The sequence below is a fragment of the Haliotis rufescens genome, unplaced genomic scaffold (genome assembly GCF_023055435.1).
Source record: "Haliotis rufescens isolate VD_foot unplaced genomic scaffold, xgHalRufe1.0.p SCAF_3, whole genome shotgun sequence".
NCBI classification, from domain to species: Eukaryota; Metazoa; Mollusca; class Gastropoda; order Lepetellida; family Haliotidae; genus Haliotis; species Haliotis rufescens.
In genome coordinates, this window is record NW_025964001.1 from 28760883 (window position 1) to 28773294 (window position 12412).

Genomic DNA, 12412 nt, shown 5'->3' on the forward strand with positions numbered 1-12412 from the left:
CCAGCTCGATATATCAGTCAGAGAATGTAACAGTATAGTCCAGGCAGAATAAAAATCGACTCTTTGGTCTAATATCGACACTCCGTTTGTCTCGAACCCCCGATAACTCGATGTATTTTCGATGGTGTCGATAACATCGAATTAACGAAGTTCATACTATGGTTACTTTTTGTTAATGAGTGAGTGAGTGAGTTTGTTTGTTGTTTAGCGCCGCACTCAACAATATTCAAGCTATATGACGGCGGTCTGTAAATAATCGAGTCTGGACCAGACAATCCAGTGATTGACATCATGAGCATCAATCCACGCAATTGGGATAGATGACATTCATCAACCAAGTCAGCGAGCCTGACCACCCGATCCCGTTAGTCGCCTCTTACAACAAGCATAGTCGCCTGTTACGGCAAGTATCTTCACTGGTGGAGGGAGTGAGGGAGTATGGTTTTACGCCGCTTTCAGCATTATTACAGCAATATCACGTCGGGGGACACCGGAAATGAGCTTCACACATTGTATCCATGTGGGGAACGAACCTGGGTCTTCGTAGTGACGAGCATTAACCCCTGCCCCAGTTGTTAATGACGAAGACACCAAAGACTGCTATCAATAGTCATGTTATCGTTACGAAACAACACAATGCGGATGCTCTCCATTCATTATCATGTCTACAGTAATCAATGCCTTCCACCGCGATAAGACTGAACTCCGTGTTGTGTCATCCCGTTATGACGCTGAGAGGAGCTCTTCAGAACACTCGTATGTCATAAACAATCAAGGTCAACCAAAAGGTCACACTGGGATTAGATGTAGCCGCTATCAAATCACGGTTCAACTCATCCAGTTGATGGGGCTCAGAACACAGAACAAGAATGTGAGAGGTTAGATTACGTAATTCAAGTTGAAGTCCAGATGGAGAAAGATGTAGAGACAAATCTTGAATAAAAAGTGCATAGAATATATTTTGGGGCTAAAATAATGCATTTTTTTAAGTGAAGGTAATTTCAGCTACATACAGGTTACGAAGATGTGGAAGCAGACGACCGACAGCGCAGACGACAGTTAAATCTCATAACGAGGCTACGCCCGACCTCATCGCAGTCATTAGCAACAGAGGAGGGTGCCTATTTGTAACAGATTAGTGTGAAATATCGGCACTTTTGCTCATAATATGGTGTCACCCGTGACCCAAAACCAAGGTGGCAGGGACTCTGTCAAAGTTCACCCTCTCGAGGAAATGGCGGGCTAATTATGGCGGACTTTTCTCTCGACAATAACACGAATGCCATACTCGAACGTCACTTAAAGGAGTAATTTCACTGGGGCCGACGTGTAATGGTTCTTAGCCGATATAAAAGGTGCAATAAAGTGTGGAAGTTTTTACAATATGAGGCAAGTTAGCCCACTTGGTAATTGATGACGTCACTCAGAGTCGTGGCAAGGGGGGTCTAACACGAGGGGAGCTGTCGTCTGCTCTCAGAAACTACACGAGGGACCCCAGTTGATACTAATGACTGTGAAGTTCGGATACTCCTGATGATTAGGGCCGAACAGAATGTGCTAGCAAGCAGACGACACTCCACGCCGATTAGGTACAATCTTAAATTCAAGTCTCTCATATAAAAAAACCATAACTTTTTCTCGATGGTTGTTTGTTGTTTAACGCCGCACCCAGCAATATCAGCTTATGACGGCGGTCTGTAAATAATCGAGTCTGGGCCAGACAATCCAGTGATCGACATCATGAGCATCGATCCACGAAACTGGGATACAATGACATGCATCAACCACGTCAGTGAGCTTGACCACCCGATCCCGTTAGTCGCCTCTTACGACAATCATTGTCGCTTTTTACGGCAAGCATGGGTTGCTGAAGATCTATTTTGATATATACGTAATCATCATTCGACAAAGAAACCATTAAGCATTCTTAACTATTAATATATGTAGTACCTAGTAATATGAAACGAATCGGGTGGTTCTTAACTTCTTTTGAGTAGTATATTAGAAATAGAACTTGAGTTACAGCATATAAACTGCCGGGCAAAAGAAAGCATACGCTTGAAAATTGGATTTGACAAAATAATTAAATAATTACAAACGTTATCAGAACGTTACTGGCTTGAAAGCAATCGCCGAAACACGACACACTTAAGGCCCAAAACATAACCATGATACATGTATCAAATACATCACCATCGAATAACCATTCTTGTTTGTTTCATTTTTAGCCACCATCAAACTTCGGGGTATACTTTCTTTTGCCCGGCAGTGTACACAGGTTTATTCCTGGTACGTGTACGTACGATACGGAAACGCTTGGTCTAATGGTACTTTTATAATATAATGACATTCTGTAAATAATCGATGTTAAAGAAATACTTTCACTGAATGAAATAACTTTAGACAATGTGTAAGAATACAATGTGAGTGAACCGCCCCATTTATCATATAGCGCCAAATGGCGTGCAGCCGTGTTTGTCTACAGAAACGCCCGCACATCGGGAAACATTGATCTAAAATTATTGGGTTATAAAGGTTTGTGTTAGTTTGTTGGTCAAATTATATGGACCTATGGACCTTAAAAGTAGTTCCTGCTTGGTAACCTCGTTTGCATATTTATCTGATCGTGATACCAATTTTATCGGATTGTTTTATGCATCAATAACACTATCGTAATATGATAAATGATTGTAAATTATTTAATACATGACATTTGATGTGTGTTTGTGATGCATGTAGGGCCCTGGTACGACGAGTGAGTGAGTGCCCCCCCCCCCCCCCCCCCTGGAACTACGAGTGAGTGAGTGAGTTTAACGACGCATCGGTAATAGGGCGATGATAAATTACAACCGATAGCGATGGTACGAGTGTGGGAGTTGGGTTTAACGCCGCTTTTAACAGTATTCCAGTTATATCGCGGCGTGTCAGCTTAATGTGGGAGGAAAGCCCGAAGTGATACAGGTCACAGACGTTTACCACTTCGGTGAAACCCACGAGCACGGATATGGTGCCGACAAACCTAGAAACATAATCAGCGATGGTACGAATGAACTAACGTGATACAGTGTCTCTTTAAGAAAATACATGTGAACAGTTATTTGTTCGTAGGTTTTGTATTATTTGTTGGTAACTGTTGGCTAAAAATCAAAATTAAAGTCCAAATATGCAGTTGCTTGACAGATTCAATTTCACCCTCAAGCGGATTACAAACTCTCAGCGAAAAAGAAATGTTGTAACGCGATCATGATATTTATCATCTTCGAACAGGCAGCAGCGATGCTCCAAGACGTAATCAGATACGCTTCGAAGGCCTCGACCGTCCAACTCCCATTGAAATGGCTGTTGATGAGACTTTGTAACTTTATAAGTTGTTTTCAAAATGACCCTAAAAGGACCAACATGTGCCTTTAGTAGAACCCAGCAGACTTATATTCCCCTTGTGCCTGTCACAAGAGGGTCGCCACGCCCACTCGCGTCAAACCCTCGCCTCTTACGTTGGGCACGCATCAGCATTCAGTACTTATCTATTTCAAATGCCCTCTTATCACCTGTCAATAACGTGCAATTTACCAATTAAACCATTCACACTCCCTTCGTTATGACGACATGCACGTCCTAGCTCCGCTAGATGTCGCCATAGCATCACGTGACAGCACGCGGACCTCGTGCGTGATGTCATCATTCCGCTCGGAGAGACGCTGTTTCACGAACGGATGTAAATTTCTTGTCGTTGTTAATTACATCCAGACTTGTCAATTTCAGCCCGAGGTAACCCATTTCTCCCGCCTTATCAGCTGAGGTCGACAACATACCAGGTAAAACTACACGGGCTGGCTCGGAGGAATTGTTGCCACCGCAACTGAGGAATCCTGTCCATCTGCCTTCGTAGAAGTAGCTATACGTACGGAAGTTTTAATCCGTAATAAAATTTTATAGGGAAATATTTTACATTGTCAGGGAAAGGCCCTGATAAACCTCTCTGAGGTTTTTGATGTTGGAATAATTTATTAGGAATCTGACAACGGGTCTCGATAAGTGAAATTTATTGAATGCAATACCATTGGACTTGTCGCATCTTTGCAAAGCAGGTCACCCCGAAGGAGTCATGTTATCATCACTGACGCACACAGACACGAGATAGAGAATTCAGGGGGACTGGTATCGTCTAGGAAATGTTACTTCCCGGGTGAAAAGAGGTACTGAATTCATTAAACAAAATAAAACTACATGTGTTGCTAATTCACTTTAGCATGCAAGGTTGATAAATAACCGTAAACAAATAAATCCCAACGGTGGAATACGCCGCACAAACTGTTTAATGGCTTGTAGTCACTCCTTAAACTCCCATCCCTAAAAGACGTTTTGACTTAACGAAAATGTGATATATGACCCTACTTCAATGCCGGAAAACAAAATAGTTCTGTAGCCCTCATAACGCGGGTACGTGGTATGTGATATTCAATTCTCATGCTCTGGTTGTTGAAAGGGTAAGAGTCACAAAATACTGTTGAGTGACCTAAATTCGTAAATTTTCCAAGTTGGTGCACCAAGTATGGGTTTGTGTATAAGGGTGGGTACATCATAATGTTAATGTAAAATGACCGTCATATATCGGCTACGGTTTTGTATGAATACTCAAGGGAACTGTCAGGTAGGCCGAGTGGTTCTATCTTGAGGCTTGTCGGTCTCTTATCATGATTGATAATACATTTCCGATCATTCTATGCGCGACGACATTAGTCTCATGGGTCGTCATGACAAAATTGGTCGCCATCTTGATTTGACGCCATTGCGCAGACGCGATGACCTTTGAGCCTACCACTTACAAGCACCTGGATGTGTTTGTGTGTTTTGAAGAGCCCTGTGATGAATTTGCGAGGTAGTGAGAAGGAAATATAATTCAACTGTGGTTTAATGTTATTTCAAGAGCCTTTACCTCATATCATAGCACGGGTAACCAGGGCGTCGTGAGAGTGATAACAGATTGCTTCTGCCGGGGTTGGCGTGGTCTGAGACCGGTATTTGATAGCATATGCGTTGGTCATTATTTCGGGATAGTTATTATTATTATTCTGTACTAGGACACACACACACACACACACACACACACACACACACACACACACACACACACGTACAGAAGTGATCAAATCTACCAAACAATATCATACATTAGATGTTTGATATTCAATCAGAAAGGCAATGAGTGGGTAAGTAGGTCAGTGTTAGTTGTACAACATATATCACAGCCTGTGTTATATACACCCTTGAAGATCCGGGGTAGTATAGGTCTTCAGCAACCCATGCTTGCCGTAAAAGGGACTATGCTTGTTGTAAGGGGCGACTAACCGGATCGGATGGTCAGATTCGTTGACTTGGTTGATGCATGTCATCGTATCCCAATTGCGTGGATCGATGCTCATGATGTCAATCACTGGATTGTCTGGTCCAGACTCGATTATTTACAGACCGCAGTCATATAGCTGGAAAATTGCTGGGTGCGGCGTTAAACGACAAACAGACAAACAAACAAACAACATCCGATGGTGTGTGATTACTGAACATGATTATTCTTACGTACGCCTTGGTACAGATGCAATTGTATTTATATCTTAGAGGCGATGGAAGACACGTTATGCGAGGTAGCCTAGTGGTTAAGCTGTTCGCTCGTCACGTCAAAAGACCGGGTTCGAGTCCCACGTGGGTAAAAACGTGTGAACCTCATTGTCCTACCACTGTGATATTGCCGGAATAGTGCTAAACGCGGCGTAAAAACAACATATTTTGAACCGTGTTCGGGCAGGGTAGCTTAGTGGTAAGTTGGGGTTAACGTCTAATACACCTGGGTCCATACGTTGTCAAAGCGTACACCAGTTGACCCAGCTATCAATGACAGCAGTATGACTCACTCGCCATGCCAAGTTTCGAAATCTTCAGACATCGATATCAACAAGGTGTAGAATGTGAAACCGTTTCTATGGTAACGCTTGTACAATAAATCTCTCAGGTCTAGATATATATTAATTACCCTTCTGTCCCATTACCCGTCTACAACAAAATTTCATTTTAATATCCTCATCTTCACCAGGGTATTGCAACCGTAGGCATGGATGGACGTTGATGCGCCTACAACCGAGAATCTTGGGTATTGTTATGTATAGCTAGATTCAATTAGTTGTTGTGAAACTTGGTTTGATATTAAGAGACATGGCCCCAGGCCTGTTTCACGCATTGATCCTAACCTTTCGTCTTTGACCAAGTTCCTTGCACCTAAACGATTAACAAGGCTGTCTGGTTCGAGATACAGCTTCCAAATGAGCGACCACGATACCCTGGGGCATATTCAATAAGACATTTGGTCCAGCAACAGATGAGAGCAATGCAGGAAAAAAGGCGGCCATATTGCTTTTCTTCCGTATAGAACACCATGATGTTATTATAACCAACTGGACAATTGGCCAAAGCGGTTCTCTCAGATTGCAGGATGGTCAGCCAATATTTCCAGCGTCGGCCTGGGGATGGAGGTGGAGACATTCTGAGACAAAGCAACATTGTCAGGCTATTCCCTCTGTCTATTGATTGTAATAGGAGGAAGAATGAACCATTGTGACTGTTCTTCCCGAAATTAAACAGCATGCCCTGACCGAGGTATCGCCATGCAACCCAATGAAACAAGTCTCCGAGCTGCTAATATGGTAAAAAGATTAGCGCTATTACAAACATTAAGACTCATGTAATGGGATGGGTTCTAAATTCCCTGGGAGAGGAAAATGGTAATGTTGGAGATAGGGGGTGATATCGGGAGATGGACACGACTTAGTGTAATGGATTTCTGCTTCAACTGTCCCCAGACGTTCAAGCAGACGGGAAGAAAGGCAAATACATTCCGGCCATCGTCAAACACACACGAACCGTGTCGCTAGATCGTCCGAAACGAATCTTGGAGAAATTTACATAATTCCGGGCCATCTCTATTAGATTAGGGTGACATATTGCACGCGTTTGTCTCGGGATACAGCGCCGGTCCAGTCAGACCCCGCCTGCATTAATGCAACCCCCTTTTATCAGAATTAAGTCGTTTGCTCGATTAGCGGGAACCATTGGCTTCCATTGACCGGTGAAAGTTTAATACAATTATAAGGTGTACGGCCGGAGTCTTGCGAGCAGTTTGAATTATCCTTCTCTCATTGCTGTGCTCCTCAACGCAAGTCTGTGCCCTACAAGACGTTATTGTCATTTCACAAACTAATTTCTCTCTGTGATGTCCCCTTTCCTTGAGGCGTCGAGCCTTTAACTCGATCAAGATGGCCGGCCATCGGCACAGGAGGACGAGCCCCCTCCCGGAGATATAACAAAGCTCGTTCAAGCCACAAAGTGAGCGGTCGGCGAAGACTGGAGCCAGCATCTTATGAACTTCGCTTCTATACTGTCTTAAGCTCTGGGCCAAACTTAAAGAGGAAATTGTGATCCCAAACTGCTCAAGTGGGAAATTTACAAATCAATTGTTGTGAGTTATGACGAAGTGTCTCATCCATTGTTTTGCGCCGATGCCACTGCCGTCCCCAGCATGTCCTACACGCTACCACCGTTTATAAATAAACAAATAAACGAATCAAACGATGTAATGATAAACATCAGCTCAGCGATCACCACAAAAAAATTTACACATGCCAATATGCGTGATCGGAAATCACGTAGATCGATAGAAATATATTTATAGACATATCTTATGATAAACCTGTACAGAAAATAAGTTTACCTTTCAACGAACGAAATGGCTCCCAGGATTGCTGAATCATAGCCATTGCTAAATATCTCTGGTCGTGTTCGGAAGTCAAGGTGACGACGGTCCTCCATTTTCATGGTCTAGCGTGACTCCCAGGTCAACGTTCGGACGAAACTCGGACCACAAAACAAAACTTAGAAACGTACATCCCGTTTGAAAGCGAGAAAACCGTATGTGAAAGCGTCTAGTACAATATGACGAGGTTATGTGTGCCCTCTCTAGCTGGCGGAAGAGCTGATACCCAAAACAAACGAAGCTCTCGCTCTGGCCAGTAAAATATGAGACTTTTATTTGAATTTCTCAGTGTTGACTTAGGAAGCCCTAGGAAAATAAAGAACGCGAAGCGGGTATATTTACCCTCGCTCTTAGGGTATTGATTATACAATAAACGTAGTGAAGAAGCAAAGGCTGAGCCTCGCCGTTAATACAAGCCAATTTGACATACAAGTTCAACGATGTTGGATCGCGCTTGGGTCGTGCTAAACACAGGCAACCACGTCTGGCCAGGGCGATGAACGTGTTAAAATACTGACTAGGATCCAGGATAGTTAAAACGACAATTTCGACATTAGGGTTCCATAATTGTAAGCCTGATTTGGTGCCATCCTTTAGGGAATTGACACACTGGCGGATATGTCTATATGCAAATAGAGTCGATTGGTTCATGCCTCATAGATTTTGCAAACACAACTGCATTTGCTTAACGTTGTGATGGAGGTACAATATGGCGACCTCGTCAACGTAATAACGATAAGATCACAGTTGAACATCATTGTGTTCAATTGACAATGTATTTCAGGAGAGCGGTAACTGGTGTCTAATGAAATGCATACATAATAAATTATTTGTAGGATGTGTTCATTGCCCAGGTTATTTACTCAATTGTGTACTTTTTCAGGGAAACGCAACATTCCGATTATATATCATGAAGCTGATTTTTAAGTCAGTTTTACTAATTAAGATTTTCTTTAAAAAAAATAAATTTCTTCATAATGGTGACTAAGCATTATATTTATTATATATTCATTGAAATGCACAAATACATATTATTTTGTAAATACTAACGTCTTTAAAGGAAGGGTAACATTCTGGTTAATAGTTCCGTTTACAATGAATATGGAGAATTGTTGCATACAGAATGTAACAGACAGGAAGGAATATCTGAAATACAGAATGTACAATTCTAATAAATTACAGTAAAAACCTTGGGCTTGACATGTTTCAAATTTAGGCACATAACGGGCGTGTACATTTCAACAACGACGTGTTAATATAATCATGAGTTTCCCATCAACATTGGAATTGTCATATACTTCAGAATTAGTCCTATCGAAACCTCTCCCAGATACCGAAACTTGTTGTCAATGTGATTTATAATATTTATAATATATATATTACGATATTCAATAACCCGAACGAACAGTTTCGTAATAGCCGACATATTGCTTCCTTTTGCCATTTATAGTGGCATTATTTCCCATTTACTTGGCCTCAACCCACACTGCCTTGATCACGACAAGTGGATCCGGTTGTGTCGACGTATTTGGAGGCTAAGAATTTGAAAAGGTTACGTTCGAAGTACTCTTAGGTACTTCCCAGAATAAGCTTTCGTGATAGCATAATCTCCAAATGGCAGATTGTGATGCAAGCTTTGTTTTCAATTTTTGTTTTATTTTTAAAAATACTGGTCATAACGAAGTCAATTTCAATCCCAGTTCAGTGATATCATTATGCTTCCCGTCCACACATTTCTAATTTAATAATCTAATTCAACACCAATTGTGGTGACAAGTAATAAAAAACCTCGGCAATCCGCACGGTTGTTTGTCTGGATTATTGAGTTCCGGGCTAATATGAATATGAGATATGAATTATCTCTTCGTTTCCAGAAAGAAACTGTTCGGAATAGTGAGATCCATATTATCCGGTGTCCGTTGTGTTGGTAGAGCAGGTACAAACCCATGCATTGTATCTCGGGTTCGCTGCATGTAAAACATGAAACTCGACACGTAAAACATGAAACACGACACGTAAAACATGAAACTCGACACTTAAAACATGAAACTCGACACGTAAAACATGAAACTCGACACTTAACACCTGGTCGAAGCTAATTATATTTACATCCCTCAGCTGTAAATTCTTCACGCGTTGTTAAAGAAAGATAACCATGATTTCAATATGTTTCCTTTTAATCTGACCGAAATTGAATAATTAAGCAATTACATGTTACATTAGTTTATGATATGTAGGACTATGGAGTCTATAATAACTGGTTTGGTGTATATATGAGCATACTGGTGGCTCAAGTAGCATATTTGTCGGACCTCTGATGCATGTATGCACAGACATGCCCTGCATCGAGTGATATATCACATATGATCTGGCTGAAATGTACAAGTATAATTCATTGTAGATTTCCAGTATCTCTTCTGATAATGATCATACCACTATGCACTACTTGAAATCTATTGCGATGGTTAATGTCAAACATCGGTTTAATGCTGTATATTTTTTATACTGATTTGGTGTATTTTAACCCATGTTGTGAAAATAGCTACTCGTTCATTTTATACTGAAATATTATTATCTTGAGTCTTGTGAATGACGGTATTAACAATCTGTAGTCATGGCTATTAACGTATCACCAAGACAATATACTCTGTAGCTCTCAATACAAACCATCTAACTACAGCCCGTACCATTTTCGTGAAATGACTATAGTTGAACATATTAATTTAGAAATATCCAATTATTTGTATACTGGGGTAGATGGTTATCGCCTTTGGTAATAATAATACATAGAATCTTTAACACAAAGAGTCCCCCAAATCCAAAGCTTTGATGTAGAATTACTTTTATTTATAGTAACATATAGCAATACAAGTGTATTTATTTATATATTTCATAGTCATAAAATACAGATGTTGTAAACAGAAAATACCCATTATGACCCTTACACTTATGTTAAATTTAAAGAAACAAAGTAGAGGTTTATTTGATGATTTGTGTTATCAGCTTAAGAGTTAAATTCATGACAGCAAGCAAACTTTTCCATGACGTCATCCATTATACACTTTATATACATATTCAGTATCAATAACTCTCAAGAATAAGACATATGATTCATATATTTGCAAAATAACCGAAGTACGTGTTACATTTGATAATAACTCGAATATTCGTATTCACTCCAGATTTGATAATACCAGCTCAGCATTCAGACAATGGCTAGCGACGTCAAACCTCTACTTGGTAGTGGTAAAATGCCATCAAGTACTTGTCTATGTCATCCTGGTTTTGGAGTGGTTTATAACTACCCTGTAGTTTGTGATTACCACATAACTGTGTGGCGAACACATACGCCGACGAAAGAGATATGCAACTCTGAAATACATATTGTGAACGACAGTGAGTTGTCCTGAAGCCGCGAGTGACATAGCTAACACGCTGTACAAAGACTATCACATGCATTCGTGTTTAACTGAGACGTAGATTAATTTCAAAACTCTTTTCTTTATACATTGAATACAAGTGTCACTAGAAACATTATCTTGGTATTTTTTAAGGTAACCTGTTCGTTGTTTTGAACGAAAGTTTAAAAAATACATGTTTGTTATGAATGAGGTATCCTTTGAACAAACATATTGTTTAAATGGTAAGGGTTTGTAGGGTGGTGGGGTGAAGCGATCGAAAACCGATATATATATATATATATATAAATATATATATATATACAGAGAGAGAGAGAGAGAGAGAGAGAGAGAGAGAGAGAAGAAGAACTTCTTCATATATATATATAGTACATAGTGGTAGAGCCATTATATGTACCACGTGAATTGGCTCGTAGTGTGTCTATTCAGGGATTAGACAACGTGAACATTATCATTGCGTTTCTTTTCCTAGGTTAGAAATGTGAATATGTTCTTATTATGTCTATATTTAGATTAGACAACGTGAATATGTTCATATTGTGTCTATTCTTAGATTAGACAACGTGAATATGTTCATATTGTGTCTATTCTCAGATTAGACAACGTGAATATGTTCATATTGTGTCTATTCTTAGACTAGACCAAGTGAATATGTTCTTATTATGTCTATTTTTAGATTAGACAACGTGAATATGTTCATATTGTGCCTATGCTTAGATTATACAACGTGAATATGTTCATATTGTGTTCATTCTCAGACTAGACAACGTAAACATGCTCGTATTGTTTCTATTCTCAGATTAGACAAAGTGAGTGAATGTGCTCATATTGTTTCTATTCTTAGACTAGACAACTTGAATATGTTTTTATTGTATATATTTTGTAAGATATGACGTAAGCGTGAATATGCTCCTGTTGTGTCTTTTCTTTGATTAAACAGCGTGACGATGTCCCTCGTGCGTCAATTCGAAGACTAGGCTACTTGACCATACACGTATTGTGTCCATTCATGTATTAGATCACGCGTATATGATTCTTGAACAGGATTATGTGACTATGTTCTTGTTTTCTCTTGTGGCTATTCTAAAATGCACAAATTGTATACAGTGAACTACGGTTATAACGAACACGCTTATAACGAACTAACGGATATAACGAACTAACTTTTTAGTCCCGACTATTTGCTGTAGCT

General features: G+C 40.2%; 1 protein-coding gene and 1 long non-coding RNA gene across 3 annotated transcripts in view; one reads left to right on the forward strand and one right to left on the reverse strand.

Moving 5' to 3' along the window:
• Positions 1–12412, forward strand: part of LOC125384499 — a 71505-nt gene that overhangs the window by 24995 nt on the left and 34098 nt on the right. The window lies entirely within an intron of this gene.
• The window catches only part of LOC124145340 (forkhead box protein A2-like), a 50216-nt gene that overhangs the window by 21991 nt on the left and 15813 nt on the right, over positions 1–12412 (reverse strand). Inside the window, exon 1 of one of the 2 annotated variants that reach the window (XR_006862542.2) lies at positions 7760–8068. The exons of the other annotated variant lie outside the window; for it this stretch is intronic. The gene's annotated coding sequence lies outside the window, so the exon portion shown is untranslated. Of the gene's footprint in view, positions 1–7759; positions 8069–12412 lie in introns of those variants that run through there. 2 annotated transcript variants of the gene reach the window in all.